Genomic DNA, 26,332 nt, shown 5'->3' with positions numbered 1-26,332 from the left:
GTTGTACAGACAGATCTGTCTAATTTCCGAGAGATCTCTTGCAGCTAGGATGAGGCTGGAGTAACTGCGCACTCATCGCGATGACGGCTAACAAGAAGATGGATAGGGGCGGTGCTGCCACATAGATGCGGCCATCTTTGAATCCAAATTCCAATATAAATCTAAACGTCTACTCAAACTGATAACTCATTTCCACAAGGATTGCAGAGAAGTCAGGATTTGCATTTGCAGAAATCCAAATTCTTGGAATCTCACGGAATCTTGCGTCGGGTGCACGTCCACATAATACATATATGTGTCCTAAAATACATAAAGAAAAAAGGAATAGTATATATAAAAAAAAGATGTTTCTTTAGTAAATATCCATTCATTTCACTCCGTCCAGTGATTTTGTAAAACCAGATAAAACAAATACATTGATTTCCACCTCTGCTGTTGGTGGGTTTGACTGACAGACAGGCGGCTGGGCCTCGCTGCATCCCGCACAGAGAATTCCCTGTAAGCTTAAACATACAGACCTGCTCTTTACTAAAAATAAATAGAACTTTGCACATGAAGTTTGTGCTGTAACAGTGAAAACATCTTCAGCTTTTTTATTTTATATTAAGTATATTTTCCTTACCTCTATGAGCTCATCCAGAATATTAGTCTGTCAGCTAAAACACAGGCTGCATACCAGATACAGTATGTGTGGCATTGAATAGGTATTGAGAAAGGAGGTCCACAGAGGTATAGGGAAGGGAGGAAAATTACAGCGCGATTAGGTTTTAACTCTCCAGCCGCAGCGCCAAAGCACAAGGGGCTCCCGGCGCCTCTGTGGACCCCACAGGCATGTTCAAGGCAAAGAGGAAATACAAAGTGTCTATTACTCACGCCAATGGCTTTTTATGGAACTTTACGTGGTATATTATTTATGACTAAAGGTGCCTACACACTTACCGATCTGCACACGATCCGACATCGTGTGCGATTTCTCTTGAAACTCCTCCCCGGCAGCTCTGCACACAATGTAGGGGTCTATTTACTAAGCAGTGTTAGGAGACAGAGTGAAAAGTGATAAGAAAGTGATAAGGTGCCAGCCAATCAGCTCCCAACTGTCATCTCACAGGCTGTGTTTGAAAAATGACAGTTGGGAGCTGCTTACTAAATAGAACCCTTAAGGTGCGTACACACTACACGATATAATCCCTGAGCGATATCGTGTAGTGTGTCCCCGGCAGGCTGTGCTCAATGTCTTTCATGACATTGAGCACAGCCGCTGAACGATATCATTACCGATATCGCTCAGCGCCACGCTCTTTCCCCCCCATTCCCCAACATGCAGCAACCTGACGAGGTCGTCAGATTGTGCTGCATGTTCAGGCGATGGAAACGACCAGCGGGAGTGCGCATCGCTGGTCGTTTCCGACATGAAGGTGCACGATTACTGAGCGATTGCACGATTACGATGTCGTAATCGTGCAGTCGCTCAGTAATATCGCCCAGTGTGTACCCACCATTAGTGTTTACAGTGTCCAATTTACAAACGATCTATCGTGCATCCAGACTTTTCTCTAGTGCATTTGTGTCCCAGATTGGCAGATCCGCCCTACAGCACGACAGATCTGACGATGCGATGTGCGACCAGCGGGGACACGCATCGTGATCGTGAGTGGGGACTCACGATTTGGGCATTTTTTACACGATCTGTCGTTCCGATGCGTCGGAATCGGCCAGATCATGTAAGAAAAAATCGATAAGTGTGTAGACACCTTAACTGCTGTCCCCAGCGTTGCCCGTGTATGTTCTATATTATTATTCTTTTTATTATTATTACTGTTATTATTTACTTCTCTCTATTATCCCACATCATATAGATCGTTCAGCGTTGGTCTAGTAGGGGGGAGATGCATCAAACCTTGGAGAGAGGTAAAGTGGAGAGAGATAAAGTACACCGACTGTAACTTGACAGTTATGATTGGTTGGTTCTTTATCTCTCTCCAAGGTTTGATACATCTCCCCTTACACACCAGGTCTCCTTAACTACAGTGGCTAATGGCCTACGGCAGGGGTCTTCAACATTGGCCCTCCAGCTGATGTGGAACTACACATCCCAGCATGCACTGCCATAGTTTTAGCATGCTGTTATATCAAAAAGGTGGCAGTACATGTTGGGATGTGTAGTTCCACAGCAGCTGGAGGGCCAAGGTTGAAGACCCCTGGCCTAAGGAGTCTGGTCGTTAACTCAATGGCACTAAGCATAACTCCGGGTGACATGTACCACACTTAGGGGGGATCTCATCTTTGTTCCCCACCAGTATCAGTGCAATGGGGAGGAAAAAAGTACCAATTAATGCAGCGTTTGTAACTTAGCTCCCAATGTCCTCTTTGTGATGTTGTAATGTGTGACGTTTAATGTATGTAACACAGTCATCATCGCCTGACCAGCTGCATTGGTCCCATCATCAGCCGCCTCTTTGCACTGGTCCCACTGTTATCTTCCCTTGCAATGATCACCTCACCAGCCCCTGTTTTTAGCCATTCCTATCTCTGGCCCCCTCTTATACTGATCACATTTGCAACCACAACACGGGGATGCATGCGGAACACCCATAAAGGGCCTGTCTATGGGGGAGATGTATCAAGCAGGGAATGGAGTGGACCAGTGGAGAAGTTGTCCATAACAACCAATCAGCTGCAAGGTAGCATTTATCAAGTATATTCTATAAAATAATAGGTGTCAGGACTGGGGACTCAGGACTGCTCAGTAGAGACTCAGGTACTTGCTCACTGATGGTAGGGGAGGTTTGCAATAGAGATGGTTGTATATAAGGCTATGAAATCTGCATAGTTGGATACAATTGGATCTGCATGCTCCCATAGTGACGATACCCATTCCAAGGCTGAACCAGAGAAAAGTGATATGATATAAGCTATCCGAGATCGTTGTGTTGGAAAGTTATGTGACAAAAGCTCAAATTGAATTTCACATTGATTGATGAATCCCCGACATAGTTTAGAGTTCCGCTCAAATCTATTGGGACTTGGAAGCTGCAGCCGGGACTGTGGAACTGTGCTAAGCGAAGAACTCTGGGCACTAAGGAAGGAGCATTTGATACAGGCAATGTAGTTCCCAGGGTGGCTTGAATGGTGTCCAGTCGGGATGAGAGTTCCTGTAGATATTGCATGACCTAGTGCTGGGCTGTCTCTTGATTTTCTAAGCGTGAAGATAATGTCTGCAGAACAATTAGTATCTGGATTCTCTTCTGAGATCTCTTCCCCGAACTTACTGTCAACACTGGGGACTCAGGACTGCTTAGTAAAGACTCAGGTACTTGCAACAGAGATGGTTTGCAATAGAGATGGTAGTATATATGTCCTCCTCATAGATGAAATAAGCAACACAGCAATATACATGAGTGTTATCAGTGAGCAAGGACTGAGAGTAGAACTTATGGAAGATACTGGATTGCAATCGGATTGGATCCTGATTTGAGGATATATTGGTGTTAGAGTGAGACCAGACTTGGAGAATATACTGGAGTTGGAGTGGAACCAGACTTGAAGAATATACTGGAGCCGGAGTCGTCAGAGAGACTTGCACAACTAGCGGGGGAGCTAGAAACAGAGGCACTAAATGCTGTGAGGAGTGAGGCTTTATACCCTGTGCGTTGCCGGCTTTGGCTGTTACTGTCAGGTGGCCGCCGACCTGGATACCAATTGGAGACTTAGCGGTAAGCTGCAAAGAATCAACATGGCAGCACCCGGTGTCCAAGGGGCTGGCCGGAACGCAGCTCGAACCCCAATCCCTCTGAGACCACCGGCACACTGAGGATCCTCCAGAGACGCACCTAGCCAGACAGGAGCCGCTAAGACTGTGCTTAGTGCCCAGAGCCGGTGGGAACGCCGCCGGAGCTCCAGACCCCTGAGACCACCGTCATGCTGGGGACCCGCCGGCAGCACTCTCTGCAAGACCCCAGGCTGTGATCCACGCCAAGACAGCACAGCGCGACCCCGAAGGTGAGCACGGTTCCTGACAGTAGAAGCTGATCCACTTTTTTACTCTTTTCACTGCTTAATACGAGCATCTCCCCCTATGTTCTTTAAATTCTAGAGGAGGGAGAGTGATTCTTAGGTAAGGAGAGTCGGGGCACAGGTCCAGTAGTCCTGTTTTGGTCATGATTCTAATACCCCAATAATAGTGTGGCTTAATAAAAGAGCACATGGTTAGGCAGGACTTCATTTGTTTGGTCTGGCCAGAGCCATGATTTGGGTACATCTTGGATCGTGCTTATTCACCTGATATTGCTTGTGGGCAGTATACAACGACGGCAGGAATTATGTATGTGTGTATCTCTGTGTGCAGTATGTGTGACAGGGTAGCAGCAGCTAGTTACTTACCAGATAAGAGCAGCTGCTAACTGTATGGATAAACTGTGAGTCGTGTAACACAATTGTTGCATACTCTGCCGTCGTTCTGTTTCCCTGGCTTGCATTCTGCAGTATCTTGCTTCCCACAATTCAGGTGCGTTTTTTGTTGTTGTTTTTTGGTGGTACTCAGGGGTATGTAATACCAGTACCTTTTTCTTTTTTAGTTACATTTTTAATTCTTATAACAAATGAAATTAGCATTTGCACACTTATCCAGAATGTGGAAGCTACTATAAACCTTGGATCACCTTGTAACTTTACGTAAGTATCGTCACTAAAAAAAATTTCCGCATGTAATATGTTATTGAAAATTTTTTTTTAATACATTGACAAATATAAACCAAAAATATATCAAAGTCAACCCATATAATATCAAATATAGAATACGAGTCACACTGGCAAAAAATTATCTCATAAAATTGGAAACCTAAGCATGACCCTAATAATACTTTAGCCCAAACAGAAAAATAAAAAGACATTGATATAATCTTAAAATACACATTCTATAATGTTTCCATAGAGAATTATAAACATAAAAAGAAATAAAAGTAAAAAAGAAATAAAGGAAAAACATAACAAAGCCATAGACAAACAGAAACAGAAAACAGATAAACTAATCAAAAGAGAAAAAGAAATTAAATATGAAGGATAGAGGAGGGGTGGTGGTGCCTCTGGGGGCTAGGACACGAGAAGTCGAATCTCATACAACAAATTATAAACTAGGAGTCAAGTCGTTTATGTCATGGTTTTATATTTGTCAGATTCGCAGAATTCCAACCATTCTCTCCAGATTGATGTGTACATCTGAAATTTATCAGAAGAGGACATAATAATGTCATCCATGGATCTGTATAACTCAATCCTTCGAAACCCTTCAGAAAGAGTTGGAGGGAGGTAGACTTCTAGCGCACAGGGATAACAGCCTTGGCTGCACTATTCAGATACTTCAATAACGATTTTTTGTAAAGAGATAATGTTGAGTTATAAAGGTTTAGAAGCCAAAACTCCGGGCCATCAGGGACATCTGAGCCCAATAAGTCATGCGCTATCGAGATCACATCGTTCCAAAGAACTCTTAAGAAAGGGCAGATCCACTAACTGTGAAAGGGGGTTCCCAGATCCATTACAAATTGCCAGCAACAAGATGATACCCCAGGATACATTTTGGATAAAATGGATGGACATATGTACCATCTAGACAAGACTTTAACATGAGTCTCAAGGGTAAGGATATTGGTGGAGCTACTCCATAATTTCTCAAATGTAGACGTCTGATCTCCATGCCAATTACCCCTCCCAAGTTTTAGTGAAATTTGGTAGTGTAGAAAAAATATTTTCAATTAAAAATTTGTAGAGAATTGACAATGTGTGAGAGGACAGTGACTGAGATACTACCAACTTCTCAAAAGGTGTTAAACCTCGAGATTCCACCGATCGAAGTGACATAAGGAAGTGTTTAACCTGGAGATAACGCCATATCTCATCATTAGGGAGGGACCATTTGGCCTGGACATCAGCAAAGGGCAATATTCCCTATGGACCATATAGCTGTCCAACTCGTACAATACCTGCCCTGGACCAAAGTTCAAAGGTCCGCTTCAAGATACCAGGGGGAAATTTGGGGTTATCATATAGTGGGGTTAAGGGGGAGTAGGGTGTGGAAACACATCCCAAGCCCCTCAGACGTTTCCATATAGCAAGAGTCGGGTCTATAGTAGGATGTGAGACCCTAGGCAGATTGGATAACCAAGGTAAAGTAGAGAGTGAACACTCTAAAAAGGAGTTCTCAATGGATATCCATTGTTTTGGGGAGTTCGGCCTAGACCAGTCATATATTCTGCTCAGCATTACTGCATCATAATAAATGCCAAAATGGAGTAGTTGGAGACCACCTAAATTCACCCTGCAATCTACGAGATTCCCCTACTGGACCACGAACTAAGCTAATGTCAAATTTTTCCTAGAATAGGAGTAAAATTAAGCGAATTAATTTTGGAAAGGTTATTGGGGAGAAGAACACCAAGGTATTTCAAATATGCTGGATGCCATTTAAATGAGAAAGCTTGTTGTAACCCGTGAGAGCCATCTGGGGTATGTTGATATTTATCGCCATTGAATTAGAATAGTTTGATTTTAAAGAAAGACAAATCACCAAAAGTCCGAAATTCCTGCATCAAGTTAGGGAGGGAAACTGTAGGGTTGGTAATAATCTCCAAAAGGTCATCTGCAAAGAGAGAGTTTGTGTTCTGAATTTACAACCCGCAAACCGGTAATATTAGGATTACCCCGAATGGCTCTTGCCAGAGCCTCCATGCATAATATCCTCCTTGACCCTTTTCAGTCTGGCTTCCATTCTCTCCACTCCACTGAAACTTCCCTCACAAAAGTCAGCAACGACCTCCTTGCTGCCAAATCCAAGGGCCACTACTCCCTGCTCATTCTCCTTGACCTCTGCTGCTTTTGACACTGTGGACCACCCTCTACTGCTGCATATTCTTCACTCCTTTGGTCTACGTGACACTGCTCTCTCCTGGCTGTCCTTCTACCTCTCTGACCGTTCCTTCTCTGTTTCCTCTCATGGCGACTCCTCCCCCCCCACAGCCTCTTACAGTAGGTGTTCCCCAAGGTTCTGTTCTTGGACCGCTCCTATTTTCTCTCTATACGTCTTCTCTAGGTAAACTCATCAGCTCTTTTGACCTCCATTATCATCTTTATGCTGATGATACTCAGATCTACCTTTCCTCACCTGATCTTTCCCCCTCTCTCCTCACTCGTGTCTCTAACTGTCTCTCTGCTATCTCTTCCTGGATGTCCCAGCGATTTCTCAAACTTAATATGTCTAAGACTGAGCTGATAGTCTTCCCACCCTCCCACATAACATCATGTCTCACTATTTCTTTATTAATAGATGGCATAACTATCTCATCTAGTCCCAAAGTGCGTTGTCTTGAAGTCATCCTGGACTCTTCCCTCTCCTTCAAACCACACATTCAGAACCTCTCGCAGTCCTGTCATTTCCATCTCAAGAATATTTCCAAGATCAGACCCGTTCTCACCCAGGATGTTACCAAAACCCTTGTACATTCCATGGTCATGTCCAGATTGGACTACTGTAACCTTCTCCTAGCTGACCTCCCCAAATCCCATCTCTCTCCTCTCCAGTCTGTGCTCAATGCTGCTGCTCGGCTCATCTTCCTCTCCAAACGCTCTACATCTGCCTCCCCTCTTTTGCAAGCCCTCCACTGGCTCCCATTCCCTTTCAGAAGCCAATTCAAGGCTCCCACACTCACTTAAAAAGCCCTCACCCATTCCTCTCCCATTTACATCTCTGATCTCATCTCCCTTCACTCTTCTGTCTGCCCTCTTTGTTCACTTAATACACGCCACCTTTCACGCCAATTGATTACTTCCTCCCACTCCCGCCTCCAAGATTTTGCCCGTGCTGCTCATCACCTTTGGAACTCCCTCCCTCTCCCCATCAGACCCTGCACCTCTCTACAATCTTTCAAACGAGCTCTTAAGACCCACTACTTTATTACAACCTTCCAGCTATCATCCTAACTTGCTGCTACATCTTCCTTTCTCCCCACCTACCCCATTCTGTGTCACTCCTGTTTGTCTTCCCCTCCCTTAAAGAATGTAATCTATTTCGAGCATGGCCCTCTACCCTCTTGTGCTTCTCCCTACTGTAATTTAATTTATCTCTTACTCCCCACTAGGGCAACTAACACCTGGCTGCTTATGCGGGTGTAAAGGTCGTTAATATAGCAATGTTCATCCATGTCCTCTATTGTATTGTATTGTAAGTCAATGGTTACTTATTTGTCTATGTACTTTGTAAGGCGCTGCGGAACACTTGTGGCACCATATAAATAAATTATAATAATAATAATATAAATATCAGTGGAGACAGAGGGCAACCCTGGCGCGTTCCACTCAATATTTGAACAGGATTGGAGAAATCTCCATTGACTTTAACCCTGGCGGAGGGATTCTTATATAATGCCAATATCCTATGTAAAGAGGTGGATTTCAAAGCCATGTGTTCCAACAAGCCCTGCATAAATCCAGGGCCGCAACTAGGGGGAGGGGCTAGAGGTGCACGTGCACCGGGTGCCGGAATGCAGGGGGTGAAAAAGGGCTGACTCACGGTGGCTTGGGGGCTGCAGATTCAGAAAACGGCCATCCAAAAATGGCCGTCGCCAAGGAGGAGACAGATGCTAGAGGTCCTACTGGACCTCTACTGTCTGTTAGGCCAGCGTAAGTGCCGGGAGAAGAAGCTGAAAGCTGCATCTTCTCCCGGGAAACCCCCTGGCAATGAACATAAACCCCATAGCAACGAGCATGAAACCCCCTGGCAATGAGCATGAAACCCCCTGGCAATGACCATGAAACCCCTGGCAATGAGCATGTAACCCCATGGCAACAAGCATAAACCCCATGGCAATGAGCATAAACCCCATAGCAATGAACATTAAACCTCCTGGCAACGAACATGAAACCCCCTGGCAACGAGCAGGGAACCCCTGGTAATGAGCTTAAAACCTCTGACAATGAGCAAGTAATTTTAAAGTAATTAGAAACCTTACTGTGGGACATAAAATGGTGTTGGGCAAATATGTAAGTGGCACTTTGGTAATAGGCATTACAGTTTGTGGCATAATGTGTAATGGGCATTATGGTGTGTGGAATAATGTAAGTCACTATACCAGGGACGTTTGACTAGTGCACTGCCTTATGGAGGAGCAAGGACAAAATCCAGGTACGGGAAGGGAGGGGGCACAAAATTGCTGCCTTGCACCGGGTGACAGTTATCCTAGTTTCGGCCCTGATAAATCCCCAGTTGACGCGATCGAAAGCCTTTTCGGCATCGGTTGATAGAAGCATAGTAGGTATAGTAGACAGGGTCACAAAACGAATAAATTTAAGCAGTTTAGTGGTATTATCCCAGGCCTCTCGGCCCAGAACAAAACCCACTTGGTCAGAGTGAATTAGGGCTGGTAAGAGAAGCTTAAGCCTATTCGCGATGAGTTTTGCATAGATTTTTAAGTCCACGTTTAGAAGGGATATGGGCCTATAGCTAGGACAACGGGATGGATCTTTCCCTTCTTTAGGTATAATAGTGATGTGGGCTTCTAAGATCTGAGCAGAGAAATGCTCACTATCATTAACTGCATTGAAAGCTTGAAGCATCATGGGTGTCAGTACATCATTAAAAGTTTTATAATAGGAGATCGGGAGGCCATCCGGTCCAGGACTCTTTCCAGATGAGGAAGATCTAATCGCCTCAACCAACTCCTCCTGTGTGAAGGCGCTGTCTAGTTCAAGTGCCTCTGTCTCGCTTATCTTAGGGAAGTCAATATACCTGAGGTACTCCTCAATCGCTGCAGTTCCCATCCCATTAACAAGATTTGAAAAGTCCCCAGCCAAGTTATAAAGCCTAGAATAATAGGAGTGGAAAGCTTTTGCAATCTCAGAAGTCAAATTACAAGGCCGGCCAGAATCATCCACTATCGACTGGATATGCATGGAGGCTCGTTGTCTGGCACTACATTTTATAACAATAAATTACTACGTGTATTAATATATGGAATAGCAATCAAGTTTAAAGGATAGCATAAAACCGTTGTTATTGTCTCAGGATAAGTAAACTATTTTATAGAAGGTTTTACATGATGGAGGTTCCTGGAATTTTGCACAGTGGAGAGTGTTTTGGGTCCAAATTCTAAATGAAATTAGCCCATTATATTTCTGCACAGTTGCATGGGACAGGACCACCAATCCCCAACATTCTAATTTTCAAATAAGAATTATAAAGCTAAAAGTAATAAATTCATTAGGGGCCTCATTTATCAACGGTAAATAATGGTGCTCTAGCCAATCAGCTCCAAACTGTCATCTGCTTGAAAAATGACAGTTGGGAGGTGATTGGCTGGAGCACTATTTATCATACGCAATGAGTTTTATCACTTGTTATGAATGATAAAACTCATTGATAAATGAGGCTCTCTTGACTCACTTATAACAGTGTAAGGTGTAAATTTACTAACAATCGAGATGGTCCGAGATTGCAATCACTGGAGCAATTTGCCATTTTTACAAACTCAGGAATTTACTAAGGAAAAAATCGGGGGTATTTTCTGTATATTTGGAGGTGAACATGGCCAATTTAGACATTAAAATTCACCCGCAATACAACTTGAAATGAATACACCATTGTCTGAACACGGCAGTACTTTCCATAGACAGGTATACAACATGGCACTTTAACAAAAACGTAAATACAATCACAGGTGTAATAAAAGCATACACGGTGTAAGAATAGAACTTACAAATACTCCTGAGGAGCTTGTCTAGCAGAAACATACACAGATCGGTGTGATCCGTGTATGTTTCTGCCTTTTTTCTTTTTAAATAAAGGGTTAATATTTTAAAAAAATTGACGTGGGGTTCCCCCTCCCAAAGCATGAGCCAGTCCTGGTTCTAAAAATACGGGGGAATAACATGTGGGGTTCCCCCGTATTTTAGGAAGCAGCTCTGGGCTCTTAGGGCCAGTCCTGGTTTTAAAAATAGGGAAAAATGGCGTGAGGTTCCCCCTATTTCTAAAACCAGCACCAAACTCAACCTAGCCAGGGTGTAATGCCACAGCCAGGAAACCCTTTCATCGGGTCTCCCTGGCCAAAGCATTAACATCCCAAGCTAGTCAGCCCAAACACTTTTGTGCGAGATCCCGCTGCCATAAAGCACGGCGACTGGCGTGCAGATTCAGCCGGGCAAACAAATTTGCCATTAATTGAATTCCCCCCACAGTGTCATGCTTACTGGACCAGGTCACTAAGGATGTTTTGAGGCTGACAATACATCGTGTGACTTGCAGTAACTCCATAGCTGTTGCATTAGATGCTATCTACCTTTGTTGTAGGGACATTGGCTAAGAGATAAATGGATATATTTTCTTTCATAATAAATTCTCTTTAGGATATATAATTGTAAATTTAATAGCCCTATGGAGTATTGTGTCACACATAGAACATCAATTTTGAATGGTATTCTCCAGTATATCCAATTGCCAAACAACCTTGTGACATTAAGTGCCAAGAGAAGGCATCGGGGAGCCGGGGTAAGGGAGGGGGGGTGTATCCTATTACAGGTAGTTTATGGAGGAGCAAATATTGCCTTGTAAATTTCACTCAACAGCTACTCCTAGACAGCTACTGTATGTGCTCTGTAGGTCGCATCCACAAGATAAAGATCAGATAGAAAACTACTGTATTCCGTGTAGGAACATGTGGGTTAATTGGAATAACCTTGTAACTTTGCTATTTTGAAATCTCTAATTACTTAAAAGGGAATTTCACACTAAAAATACAAAAACGCATCTCTCAATAAATGATATTATTTGCAAATTCTTGTAATTAATGTTTCTGCTGCCTTCTGTTTCCAAACAATGTACTTGTGAGCAGGGAATTTGAGCTGTGACCTACTAATACATTCTAAAAACTTACTAAATTGGGTGCACATATTTCCTTTGTTTCCCTTCTCACTACATTACATTTTTTACTTTATTGAAAAAAATATAAATTTTATATATATATATATATATATATATATATTTATTTTTTTTTAGAAACATTTTAATACTTAAGCTACAAAGAAGTGGATATGTTTAACATATGTTTTTTTGTTTTTATGCCTTATGTAATAGCCTTCATGAGGCAGGCAAGGTGAGATTCCGGATCGTTAAAGCGGCATTAATTTAAAAGGAAAAGAAAAACCAGGCTGCACATAAACTGTTGTGATGGCTGCCATGCCAAGCCCAGCCCCTCCTGGTTTTGTACTTAATATTATTACCCCTTTAAATCCAGCAGCCGAGAACGCCAGAGACACACTGGGGTAAATTTACTAAGCTCTGTTTGTCCGATTTTGCCTTCACGGGAGTATTTTGCCATTTTTACAAACACGGGAAATTACTATGGCAAAAACTGGTGTTTCTTCTGTATTTTCAGAGGTGAACACGGCCGAATCGAAGTTAAAATGCATCGGGAAATACAACTAAAAATAAATACACCATCATCTGAACACATCAATACTACCTATAGTCAGGAATACAACACTGGAATTTATCAAGAATCGTGATTATACTCACGGGTGTACTCTAAGCAAACTCGGTTAAAAAATACAAGTTTGAAATAGACCGCTTCCTGAGCAGCATGTCTTGCAGAAACATATACAGATCAGTGTGATCCATGTATGTTTCTGCTTGTACTTACTAAAATAAAGGGTTCATTAAAAAAAAAAAACAATGTGGGGTACCCCCCAAAAGCATAACTGTCCCCGGGCTCCAGGAGCCAGTTCTGGTTTTAGAAGTACGGGGGACAAAACGTGTAGGGTTCCCTCATATTTTAGGAACAAGCACTGGGCTCTATGAGCCAATTTAAAAATACAGGGATAAAACTATGTGGGGATCCCCGTATTTTTAAAACCAGCACTGGACTAAAACTAGCCGGAGTGTAATTCCACAGCCAGGGGACCCTTTCACCAGGTGGCATTACACTCTGGCTAGTTTGAGTCTGGTGCTCGTTTTAAAAATACGGGTACTCCACGCCATTTTTTCCCCGTATTTTTAACACCAGGACTGGCCCACAGAGCCCAGTGCTGGTTCAGAAAATATGTCTACCATATTTTTAGAACCAGGACTGGCTCTTGGAGCCCTGGCCTGGTTGTCAGGACTGCCATCAAAAATTGTTGGCCTCGAGCTGACAAAATAGTCAAGGCCCACCCAGCCCCCATTATACAGAGCACATCTAGAAAATGGAGGCATATTGAAAATAGCTGGAGCCAGTGGAGTTGACCATTTTACAGTAATCAGCTTACAGCAATCCCTCCTTCAATAAACAACATCAGCATCCCACCATCAGTAATCACCACAGCATCCCGCTCTTCAGTAATCACCTCACAGCACCCCCCTTCAGTAATCACCTCACAGCACCCCCCTTCAGTAATCACCTTACAACACCCCGCTCTTCAGTAATAACTTCACAGCACCCCCTTTCAGTAATCACCTCACAGCACCCCCCCCTCTTCAGTAATCACCTCACAGCACCCCCCTCTCTTCAGTAATCACCTCACAGAAAGTCCCCCCTTCAATATTCACCGCACAGCTCCCTCCCTACAGTTATCTTCTCACAGCATCTTCAATAATCTCCTCACAGCAAGTCCTGTCAAACACGGGAAATTAGTAGATTTGCACATTTTTTATTTTTTTTTAAATCCATGTATGACTGTTCCTACCCGTGTTTAATCTTGGGCAAACACGGGCCAGACACATTTCTTAGTAAATTTACCCCACTGACGTTTAATAGTGTCACTTGGTACATTTTTTATTTGAAGATAAGTTCATTTTCTGGGGTTTGGTCTGGTGAAATATTTAAAGAGGAAGAGATAGATTATTACTCTGATATGTTAGTATATAAATTAGAACATAGCCACTGGTATCATAAGATTGGAGTCCAATGAGTATATTTCTCATTCCTCAAGCAAACGAATTTTAACCTAAATGTTACTACAATATTAATGATGATTATAATATCTGCACAATATAGAGAGTAAATATTCTTTATCAAATTCTGTAAGATGCAAACTGATTGTTCAATGATAGTCGCTTATTTTATCATGCCATTATAAGTTGGTGTAAACAGACAGAATATATTTCCAATTCTTCACCCCCCTTTGTCTCTGTAGATTCAGTCCTAACCTTATCCTTACATCCTAATGATAGGTGTTTGCGGTCAATCTATGTATAGACAAAGGGGCAGTAGTGACAGCACAATACATCCTTGGCAATGCAAAAGTTACGCTGATAGAAGAGAGGTGGGGTCTACTTTGCACATTGGTGAATAATATGTCGGCATTGTATAATGGTACCTACGGTGCTCTCTATATTTTATACTAGCGGCCCGCCTCGGCTTGGCATGGGAGCAATTTAGAATTTACGGCGATAGTCTTTGTTACCTAAGGTCTTATAAGATTGTCTTGTAGACGACATTAGTTATTTTTTTCTCCTGGTATCAATATACTTAAGTTTTAATGTGATACGGAAAAGGGCCACGTAAAGTTGTCCATGAGGAAAACAGTCTCCACTTAGGTCATCTCCATCCACATTAAGTAAGGGTGGGTTCTCCCTGTGTTTTATGTATTGTCCTGCTAAAGCGGACTCTTACCGGGAACTGGAGTTTTTTTTAAATGAAATAAGTGTTTGTCACATAAATGACAGTAACGGTAAAAAGAGGGAAAAACTGAAATTTTGTATCAGTAACCAGGGCTTCCATCAATTTTTCTGGAGAAACTGGATAATATGTATAAAACTCTACATGGTATAAAATAAAGTCCATCGTTGTGATATATCTATAATGGTTTAGGCAGCGGAAGCCAAAAAAGAGCTCGGACGTCCATTTTTTGATCGACTTGCTTCGCTAAAATCGCCACTGCTCGGCTCCCTTTTGTCATACATTAATGTTTCATACACCTAAAAATTCGTCGACAAATGCTCTATAGAATAGTGAAAACTGCATCAAAATCTGTCCAGTGGTACTCGAGATTAGCCCGAATGAACAGTCAGACACCTACCAGGGACTTTATTTTATACTATGGATAGATAGATAGATAGATAGATAGATAGATAGATAGATAGATACAGGGCCGGATTTACCATTAGGCAACAAAGGCGTCCACCTTGGGCCCCTTGGGTCCTAAGTGACCCGTGGCTCAGACCTCCTGAAATCCAGCCCTGGAGATAACCTTTTGCGCTGTGCTTGAACTGCTGATATTGGTGGGGAGATAACGCACGCACAGGCAGTATAGCTGTAGCACGGTTGGTGCCCTGCCTCTACTGTGCGGGGGAGGAGGACTCAGATGCAGAGTGCAGTCTGGGCCCGGGGAATCACTGTCATCACTGCAGTGTGGCTCCAGTCCACTTCCTGTTCCTCACTTCCAATCATCCCTGCAAAAGTGAGTTCAGCCAGTCTCCTTCTCCCAAGCCCCCTCCCCCCGCCCGCAGTGTAGCCAGGCCCTCCTCCCCGCAGCAATTTGTCAGCCCACACAACAGCCCCTGCAGTCACAGTGAGTCCCTCTGCTCCAGTCCACCTGTTTGTCTCCCCTGGACAGCCTCCTCCGTTGCAGTGCCTCCTCCCCAGTGTAGCCAGCCTCCTCCATTGCAGTGCCTTTTCCTCAGTGTAGCCAGCCTCCGACGAACAACCCCCGGTCCGTGCAGTTAAACACTACCTCCCCTGTGATGTCAGAACCTCATGGGAGACTTCCACTGCCCTGCATCATTCCACCCCCCAAGTGAAGTAAACGGGAGGATTACACTGGATAAGACCTATGACATCAAGGGCAGCAACATGACCCAGCACAGTCAGAGATGGAAGTTTGGGTAAGTTTAACTGAAAAGAAAATGTTCTTACTTATAGAGTTAACTCAATTTCTCTCTCATTTTGTAGGTGTTTCCTTTCTTTTCTGCTCCCCACCATTTCCTGTCTCCCTCTGTTTCAGTCCACCTGTATGTCTCCCCTTCCTCCCGTCTACCTCTGTTTCTCTCCCTCTCCTACTGTCCACCATCTCTGTTCATCTCCCATTCCTCCCGTCTAGCCAATCCCCTGTGTGTGTGTGTGTGTGTGTGTGTATATATATATAATGTATATATAAATAAATAAATAAACTTAATGGCTGGCACTCCGCATATAGCATTAGGAATGCCCTGGTGCCCTCCACAATGTTCCCTACTCTCCACAATGTTCCCTAAGGAACAGCACATGCACAAATAAGGATGGATGGCTGCACTCACGGGTATTGCAAAGATAAGAATACACTGACACCTGTGTCAATCCTGTTCGACGTTTCAGTCACTAATAGCGTCTCCTTTTATGTATTTATCTACAGTTGTCTGCACTTGTTATGCTTCCTCCCCACCACTGGCGCGCTAGACCTGACTGTTCTGTATGCAGTCCTGTGCCCCTGGTGCAGCGTGTGACGTCACCACGCGGTGACGTCCTTGCGCTGGTGCCCCGCGACAGTGTGGACGCATGCAGATGACGTCAGACTCAGAGCACCCGGTGGATTGCAGACGGAGGAAGCACCTATCACATTAGACATCACGGTATATAGGTATGTATGTTTTGTGTTTTACTTATGTTCTTGATAAAAGTCTCTATTCTGACTGAAACGTCAAACAGGATTGACACAGGAGTCAGTGTATTCCCGTGAGTGCCGCCATCCATCCTTATTTGTGTGTATATATATATATATATATATATATATACACACAAACCCTTTTCATACATATACATCTGTATGCACAGTTGGCTACAAATACATATTTATTACGGGATATATATATATATATATATATATATATATATTGTATCCAGTAACACTGTAATTATAACTGTATATATATTACAGCAGTTGTCACTGGAGCAAGATACTTATATATATATATATATATATACACGTATATATATATATATACGTATATATATATATACAGTATATATATATCATAGAGGATGGCGGCACACCAGTTAGATAAATAAACACACTTAGATTAGCGTTGCAAATTCAACGCTTCAACACTTTAATTAGCACCTTTGTCAGGAACAGCATTACTATAGTATAGTATAGTATAGTATAGCATTACAAAAAAAAACTTCTTCGGCAGGCTAACCAGGGGTTTAGACTACTCACTTTCAGGGGTTTGGAGGGATTTTTATTTTTCCTACCGAGGCAACAAATAGTTTCCCCATATAAGTAGAAAAGATCCCAGTAGGTTTTGTTTTTATCTCCAGCCTGGTTAGCATGCTTGTGATTATCACTAATATTATTATTGTTGTTTTATGCTGTTCTGTTTGCGGTTTGCAAGTTTGCATGGTGTGGTTTGAAAGTTGTGGGTTCTTCTTCAATACTTTTATTGGGGCGTCTGATGTCTACGGTGCGAATGTTTGGTCGGCCTACGGTGTTGATCGTTCACTTGGGTGGAGATGATGGCGGAGTTGTGGTTCATAGTGCACTCAGGTTCAATGACATGCATTCGTTTAGGACTGATGTGGTCCTTTGTCGGATGCAGGTTGGATTACGTTTGTGGAGGCGTTGTTTAAATTGATGGTGTAGGTGTTGATCGTGCACTTGGGTGGAGATGATGGCGGAGTTGTGGTTCATAGCGCAATCGGGTTCAATGACATGCATTCGTTTACGACTGATGTGGTCCTTGGTCGGAAGCAGGTTGGATTATGTTTGTGGAGGCGTTGTTTAAGGTGATGGTGGAGTTGGCTGAGTTTGTTTGGTGGCAGGCTGCGGCTTGGGTTGCCTCGCTTTGGCGGAAAGAACGGTAGTGTGCTTTTAGTTATACAAATTAGATGGGTGCACTCTCCTTGTTCAATGAGAGGCCAAAAACGTCCATACCGGGAAATGACACAGTCCATCCGGGCGTGCTTTTCGCAGGAGAGTTGAACACCAATGGTGATGTGTTTGGTCTGCGAGTGTTTTGTGGGAGTGTCCGTTCTTTGTTGTCCGCCACCATACTAACTTTAAGCTCACAATCAATTTCAATGGGCAACATCTAATTATCTAATTTGATAGCCCAAATTCAATATTTTATTAATTATTAATTAATTATTAATAATCTATTGTCAAATAAATTTTACCTTTAATTTTAAATCCAACTCCTGCTGTCCGTGTGTTTATTTTAGATAAGTCTTTAGTTGTGTTAAGTCTGTAAGGTATAGTGCACATATCTACCATAGGGAGTTTAACAAAAGTGTTGGACCAAAAGTGTGGTCCAGCAAAAAAAGTTCTCTTTTTGGTTCACTCTTATATATACTTTTAATAGATATTAGATTAAAGAAGATTTAAGAATCATTATCACACTTAGGCCCGTATTCATTTAGAACCGAAAAGCCGAGATCAGCGAAAAAGTATCGCCGATTGCGACTTTTCACCAGACAGAAACTTATCTCCGTATTCAATCCCATCCGCTTTTCGCATACGCGGAAACGCAATGCAATGTAATAGGTGAAAAAGATTTGCCTCTGAATAGCAGGATAAAAGAAGTGCTAATTTTTTATTTAGGGGTGCAAAGGTGGGGTAACCACTCATAACCCTTGGAACAGTCCCCCCAAAGGATAACTGCGTCCAAAAATCCCTAAAAAAAAATAAGAAACACCCCTAAAAAGTAGTTTGAATTTGGGGTCGAAAAAGTACAAAGTGGTGGTACAAACATAAAAAGTAGCAGAATAGACTTTTTGGGGGTATGCAAGCATGGGTGAGGTGTTTTTTTTTATTGTAGGTGTTTGTTTAAAGTGCGTTTTTTAAGTTTTTTAAAACTTCACTTTAGCAACTTTAAAAATATGCTAGCACCCATTTTCAAGTACCCCAAATTTGACAGGACTACTTATTTTCTCCCAAAAAATCTGCTTAATGCTATTCTTCACCACTTGTGCAAAGACGCTAATTAGAGGCAATTGTACCAACTTAAGTGCCCCAAACAGTTTAATTAGGGCTAATCGGGCACTACTACATTGATCCCTTGATGTTTCTGCATTTTTTGGGGGGGTTCAGGCTGATTTCCCCGATTCTGACACCACTTTTCGCCTGTTTTGACTTCGCGTGTCTCTGTTTTTGCGTCTTTTCGAATTGAATATGGCGAATCGCGGTACGCGTGCAATAAGTTTCCACGGCTATAATACGAGAGATAGACGAAAAGTACGGCAGGCAAAGCTTTATCGCGTACACGAAACTAATTGAATACGGGTCTTAAAAGGAGTGTAAGACAATACAGACATAACTTATAGTCCTACAACAGTGATTCTCAACCTTTTTCAGCTCAAGGCATACTAAGCAAGATTTAAAGTTTACAAGGTACACCATCCGGCGGTACGGTGTGCACGATACATGAAAAAACATAGAAAACCACATTAAAAAAACCACACACATTGGCCTCCACAGGAATAAAACACACATACATTGGCCCCAGAGAAATAAAACACACATACATTGGCCTCCACAAAAGTAAAAAAAACACGTTGCTGGCCACACAGACAAAATAAAGACCATATTGCTCCCCACAAAAGATAAAACCATTGGCTGGCCGCCAAAAAAAAAAAAACCCACATTGCTCCCCCCAAAAAACAAATTACGCTGACTCCCACATAGAAAATAAATTTAAATTTTTGTGCCCCTACCTGTCCCTCATCGGCAGAGCTGTCAGCGGCTTGCAGGCTGGTGAGGCAGGCTGGCTGCTGGTGGCAGTGGGACTGGTAGACGGGGGGACAGGCAGGCTGGCTGGTGGGGCTGGTGGACGTGGGGCTGGTGGGCTGGCAATGCAGCTTGCGTGAAATTTTACAGACAATAGTTTTGCGCTCTTAACCTTACAAATGAATTTCAGATCAAATGAACGATCTTTTTACTCCTACACCTATAATTGGCTATGGTAGAAAGAATAAGCAAGGTGCCAGTTTTTGGAATAAAAATTACTTTATAAATTATTGTCCTAAAAAATACATTTAGACTTACAAGTAAATCACAACATAAAAATGCATATAATACATTAATATACTTTTACTGATCCTCCACTTTAAAACTACCTATATGTCCCTTTGCATGAGACAAAATAAAACAATGGCCACTTGTATATATATCTCACTCCTACTAGAAGATGTGAATTATTCACTTTAAGAAACACCTCTCATGCACCAATTTCGGAATGTTTATGCAAATTTTTGCTGGTTAGCTGCAGTAGTATAGCATAAAGTCACAAATTATTTTCCGCTATAAGGCTCCAAGTTGTATCCACATGTAAGACGCCTGTTTATCGTTGGTCACTCTGATGGGTCACAGTATTAGGAGACCCCAGGAGATGTACTCTCCACTGTGCAACTCCAGAGATTCCGGGGTTTCCAGCACAATACAAAAGTCCAGCAAATAGAGTGACAGCACAGCGGTTTACAGCAATTAATTATCCACAGCTCTGGGTACGTACCTCTCGGCTTTGCAGTCCTGCCACTGCTAACGAGCCCCGTATAGCTGCGGCTCCCACTGGAATAGATCCTTTCAATTAAGCCAGGCAGAAAAGATTGAGCGATGCATCTTACATTAGACAGAATCCAATCTCCGTCTTTTTAGAGGATATTCCTCCAAGATATTGGCCGTGGTAGAGGATAATTGAAAGTAGATTTAGACTGGTCAGCCGTCCATATAAATCTAGTATTAATAGCAAAAAAGTCTCTGTCACTGACGCGTTTCGCATCCACCTGGGATGCTTTATCAAAGATGATGTCATGCCGCTTCGTCTACATAGGCCACGGCCCGTGCAAGACTGAGGCTTCCAGAAGAGCTCAGCGCTGCCCGGTCCGCAGTATGGCAGATCTGATCGGCGGATCTGGCCGTGCTGCACACTTAACAACCGCTCGCAGTACATTAGAGTGCCACGGCACAGCGGTTGGAAAAAAAATTATGAAAATATAATTAAAGGATAATTCCTACATTGTACTGAGCTCTAGTTCAAAATAAAATATCCTATTGATATCATATATAGATAAGCTTATACCTGTAATCCCTCTTCTAAATCAATTCTTATGTATCAGGATACTTTATTATAGGAACAGCAGATTAAATATTTGTTACACTATCCACTTGATTTATTCTTCACAAGTTATAATCCAATCTGGGACAATGATATACAATCTCTCCGAGCCACAAATGGCTTTCGGTCCACCTGTATCTGGTGTGGATATGTATGTTGTAGTCAATAATATATCTCAGTATACCTATAGCACCTCTAATGTATAGTAAATAAGGTAAGTAGTATATAGATATAATTCCTTAAGGTTCCCAACCTCTAATAAATACAAACAATAATGGATATGTAGTCCTCCACTGCATGCATATTCTCCAAAGAGCAGAAATACATCACATATAATTTCAATTTACCATATGCATTAGGCTAGGTATCGTGTTCAGCTATATGGTAAAAACAGGAAAATGTGACTGAGTCATTCCAAACTGCAACACTGGACATCAAATGTAGCAATTGTAGACCTCAATGCAGTCTATATGATACAACAATATGTGGTTGACATGGTCTTTAGAACCAGTAGTTTGAATAGGTACAGTGGGCCAGATTCAGACCCGCTCGCGAGCGTTATGCGCTTGTGAGCGGGTCGATGTTTGGCCACTGTGCATGCGCACGCTGGAGCCGGCTCCGACGTGCGCATGTGCGAAACCCGGCTAGCGATGGACGCTCCATCGCCCCGGGTCTCGCACCAAAAGGGGGCAGCTGTCAAATTTGATCGACAGCTCGCACCGTTTTGGAAGCGGGCAGGGGGGGTGGCTGGCCAAACGGTGGCATGCCCGACGGAACGCCTGTCATTTGGGGGCGGCCCCACTGACATCACAAGTGATGTGAGTGGTGAGCTTCCGGCTCTATTAAGAGCCAGAAGCTCACTGGGGCTTGCGGGAACGAGACCCTACCACAAGGGTCTCGTCGCAAGCCCCAATGGTCGCAATGGTCGAGACCATAGCGACCATCACCCGGCTGCTCGCAATAGCTGTGGGTGGTCACAGGGGGCCGCACAAAAAAAAAACCACCCTGATTCAGAGTGAGCGCTCTTTCAGAGCGTCCGGCTCTGAATCAGGGCCAGTATTCACTCCCCCTCTCTATAGGTCACTCCAGTGACATAGTGCAATATATATATTAGCTTGTTGTAATATTAGCTTGCATCTATTCACTCAAAAATTATTTTCCTGTTGGTGAAAGATGTCAGTAATCCTTCCAAATTATGCTTTACATATCAGGTCCAGCATAAACTGACAAGAACACAATCCATAGGTAAATAACATCTATTGATATAGCGATTGTGGAAGTCAGTTACTCCAGGTAAGTAATGCATATAGAATTTAGTGTTATGCTGACATTTACCCAATCCAAACATTACATGGGTATCAAACCTAAACATGTGGTGCAAAATGATATGGTAGTCAGTAAGGATAAGATAAGGTACCTGGTCTGTATGAGGGGACTGCTTCTGCTTTTGGTCCGTGTACCTGTAGGTAGTGGACGAACCAATGAGAGAGATGACCCAACAGTCGCACCCGCAAGATGAAGAGGAGCCGTTGCCAGCCAGAAGGTAGAATTAGGTAAGTGGCTGATGCTGAAACTGGCTGGAGACACACAGGCTGGGTCTAGATGGAGACACAGGCAGGGGCTGACTGGAGACACAGGAGTTATTTCAGCCAGTGGCCCTGCCACATTATAGTGCATTCCTGTTGTACCTCAGTCCGCGGAATAGGCCGCATCATTGTCTTCAGTCCAGTCTGCAGTCTGCGGTCTGGTCACTCCAGACCAACGATCAAGCCACCCCACAGCCCACGGCTCAGCCGCATCGGATGCCTTTTCTGTCTTGTCAAATTCTGTAAACCCTGCAGTACCACAGTCCAGGTCACTCCTGCTCCACAGCATGAATTTGTTGTCTAGCTGCTTCATGTCTGACGACCCAGCTGCACCATAGTCCCAAGACGTATCTGACACCTACATCATTTGCCACTGCCTGTGTACTTTGTCCACTACTCCCATGCAAGTACTATCTGCCTGCAGCCTCACTCCAGCTAGTCCTAGTAGTGGAAGGACTGCCACTTCTCAGACCTGCCTTGTCTCTAGTCAGCAGTCCTGCAGTCTCTCGTCAGTTGTGTAAGTCTCTACTGCTGGAAGCTTAAATCCAGGCGGCCACCTAAGTACCGGTGTGAATATTTATCACTAAGGCAGTGGTCAGGGAACAGAGGTAAATTACCCCACATGGGGTAAAAATTTAATTCCCGGAGGTAATGGACGGACAGCCGGGCATGCATATGAATCATTCTATAATATAGAATGATTCATATGCATGCTCGGCTGTGCCCAGGGAGGCTCTAAGCCAGACGCCCGCTGAGATGTTATTACCAGCGGGCACCCGGCTCCTTCCCTGCAGCGCCGCATTAGCCAGAGGCTGGCGTTCTCTTCTGATCTCCAGCTTCCGGCTCTCTCCATGCGCACTTTGAGAAAGATGTCATGACGTCTCTCCCATAGTTCCAAGGAGCAGCCGGGCGGACAGGAAGGCGGTGGATGCAGGAGCGGGGATTAAGGTAAGTGTTTTTTTTTTTTATACAAGCGGCACTACTACAGGGGCACTACTACAGGGGCCTTATATGGGGGCACTACTACAGGGGCATTATATGGGGGCACTACTACAGGGGCATAACTATGGGGGCACTACTACAGGGACATTATATGGGGGCACTACTACAGGGGCATTATATGGGGGAACTACTACAGGGGCATTATATGGGGGCACTACTACAGCAGCGTTATATGGGGGCACTACTACAGGGACACTATATGGGGGCACTACTACAGGGGTATAACTGTGGGGGCACTACTACAGGGGCATTATATGGGGGCACTACTACAGGGGCATTATATGGGGGCACTATATGGGGGCACTACTACAGCGGCGTTATATGGGGGCACTACTACAGGGACACTATATGGGGCACTACTACAGGGGCATTATATGGGGGCACTACTACAGGGGCATAACTATGGGAGCACTACTACAGGGGTATTATATGGGGGCACTACTACAAGGGCATTATATGGGGGCTCTACTATATAATTTCCTTCCTTTCAAATCAAGGGGGTAATGTCAGCGTATCTAAATATATTTTGGGGTAAAAGGTATAAAAGGTCCCTGAACCCTGCACTAAGGGAACAACGGATTACTGTTAGTGGTGGAAGATCCTCTCATTTGCTCTAGAGGTCTTACACAACTGTGCGAGAACCGTAACATTTTGTTCATTTAAACAGATTTATTTCTGGTCTGTAGGGAGATGTACGGCAATTGCAAACCTCTTGTGTTTGCCTATAGTTAACCTCATTTTCTTTTAGTGAAAGTTCCCCTGAAAGAGTATTAGGAATAAAAGCTTTTTAGATCTATTTGTCTCCACTTCTAAACTGTACTTCAGTGTTCTGCATTAAATCTTTCCAATCGTAATAATCTGGCAGTTTTAGGAAAGAAAAATAAAGAGGATTTCTGTGAGGCTGATTGCCTTATTCAATGTAACGCTGTACATAAAATTATGCTAATTACTGCTAAAGAGAAGAACCGGCCAATTCCCCGATGCTTCTGGAAAATAACTTTTATTGTTGAAAATCAATGTACGTCTGATTGCTAAGTTGTTTCTTGTCCGTACTCTGGCAAGTTACAAGAACTTACTATTTGGTTTGCAAAGGGAAGTGAATAAGATACAATAGACAATTAGGTATTTAAAGCAGATGAATGACTACTGAAAGGAAATTGCAACTGTTCAAGTGAGTTAACATAGAAACGAACACAAGAAGAAAATGTGGTCAGTACACTGTATGTATGTATATATATATGTATATATATATATATACATACAAGGGCGGTTCATTAAATAAGGTAACAAGACCTCTCATTGCGTAAATTTATTGAACTCGTAAATATATATACGTAATAAATACTATGGCCTTGGGGCAGATTGTTTTTCCACATAGTCCTAATACTTGTCTAAGCATTTGTTCCAACGGTACACCAAGTCATCTATCCGGGCATAGAAGAAATCAGTGTCAAGCGCCAGTAGCCAGGACTCGACTGTTTGCCGAACTGCACCGTTGTGAATCGCCTTCCACCCAGGTGCTTCTTTAATGGTCCAGAGATAGAAATCACTCGGTGCCAGGTCAGGACTGTAGGAAGGATGATCTAGTGCCTCGCAATGGTAGCGACATAACAACTCCCGTGCGCTGTGACCTGGCGGTATCGAAACGACTGTTTGCAGCAACCCAAGTCATTTTAGAAGAATTGCCCTCCACAACCGGCTCAATGGGGGCGATTCAATTGTTTTTTAAGCCGTGATGATTAATGGGTGCCCAGTGTTGCAATTCAATTGTTCTGGGCGCTCATTATTATCACCCTCTTCACCCCGGGTTTAGCCGTGTAAAACGGCTAAACCCGTCTAAAGTTCTGGTTAACTGCAGTTATCGTGCCCTAACCAAGGGGTTTCTCACACATTTCTGCACGCACCCTCCTGAGGGTTGCGAGCAGAAATGCCGGCGGCTATCGCGCCGTGACGGAGCAACAATTGAATTGCTCCGTGGGGCGTCTTAAAAAAAAAAAAGCCGCCGGCAAAACATTTCAGTCGCCCCCAATGTGTCACAATAGCGAATAGCATTCACGGTAACTGCCTTGTTGAAGAAATCAACAATAAGTACGCCCTTGTGGTCCTAAAACGCGGTCGCCATGACCTTCTTTACTGATGGAGTTGTTTTGAATTTCTTTGAAGATAGAGACGATACGTGTTTCCATGTCATGGATGCTTACTGCATCTCCGGTGTCATTGATTCACCCATGTTTCATCGTCTGTAACAATAAGCTGCAGGAGCTGCCCTCCCTCCTCGCGGTACTGCATCACGTGCACTGTAGACAATCCCATCCTATTGGTTTTGTGAAATTCCGAGAGTTGCTTTGGTACCCAGTATGAACATACCCCAGTGCAGAGCCGGATTTAGATGTCCAGGGGCCCTAGGCAAGATACTGGTTTGGGGCCCCCCTCCCTCAAACAATCCTGTGCATAAATTACAGTAGGTGTCGCTGGAGCAAGATACACACGTCATATTATATACACGTTATTTTATATATATATATGTATCATGCTCCAGCGACACCTACTGTAATATATGCACAGTTATAATTACAGTGTTACTCAATTTATATACATATATATATATATTTATTTATACCATCCTGTAATAAATGTGTATGTATGGAAGGGGTGTATATATTTTAAATACTGTGTGTGTATATGTACAGTATATGGGGAT

The sequence above is a fragment of the Taudactylus pleione genome, unplaced genomic scaffold (genome assembly GCF_031769625.1).
Source record: "Taudactylus pleione unplaced genomic scaffold, aTauple2 ptg000451l, whole genome shotgun sequence".
Taxonomy (NCBI): domain Eukaryota; kingdom Metazoa; phylum Chordata; class Amphibia; order Anura; family Myobatrachidae; genus Taudactylus; species Taudactylus pleione.
This window is presented reverse-complemented; position numbering follows the sequence as displayed.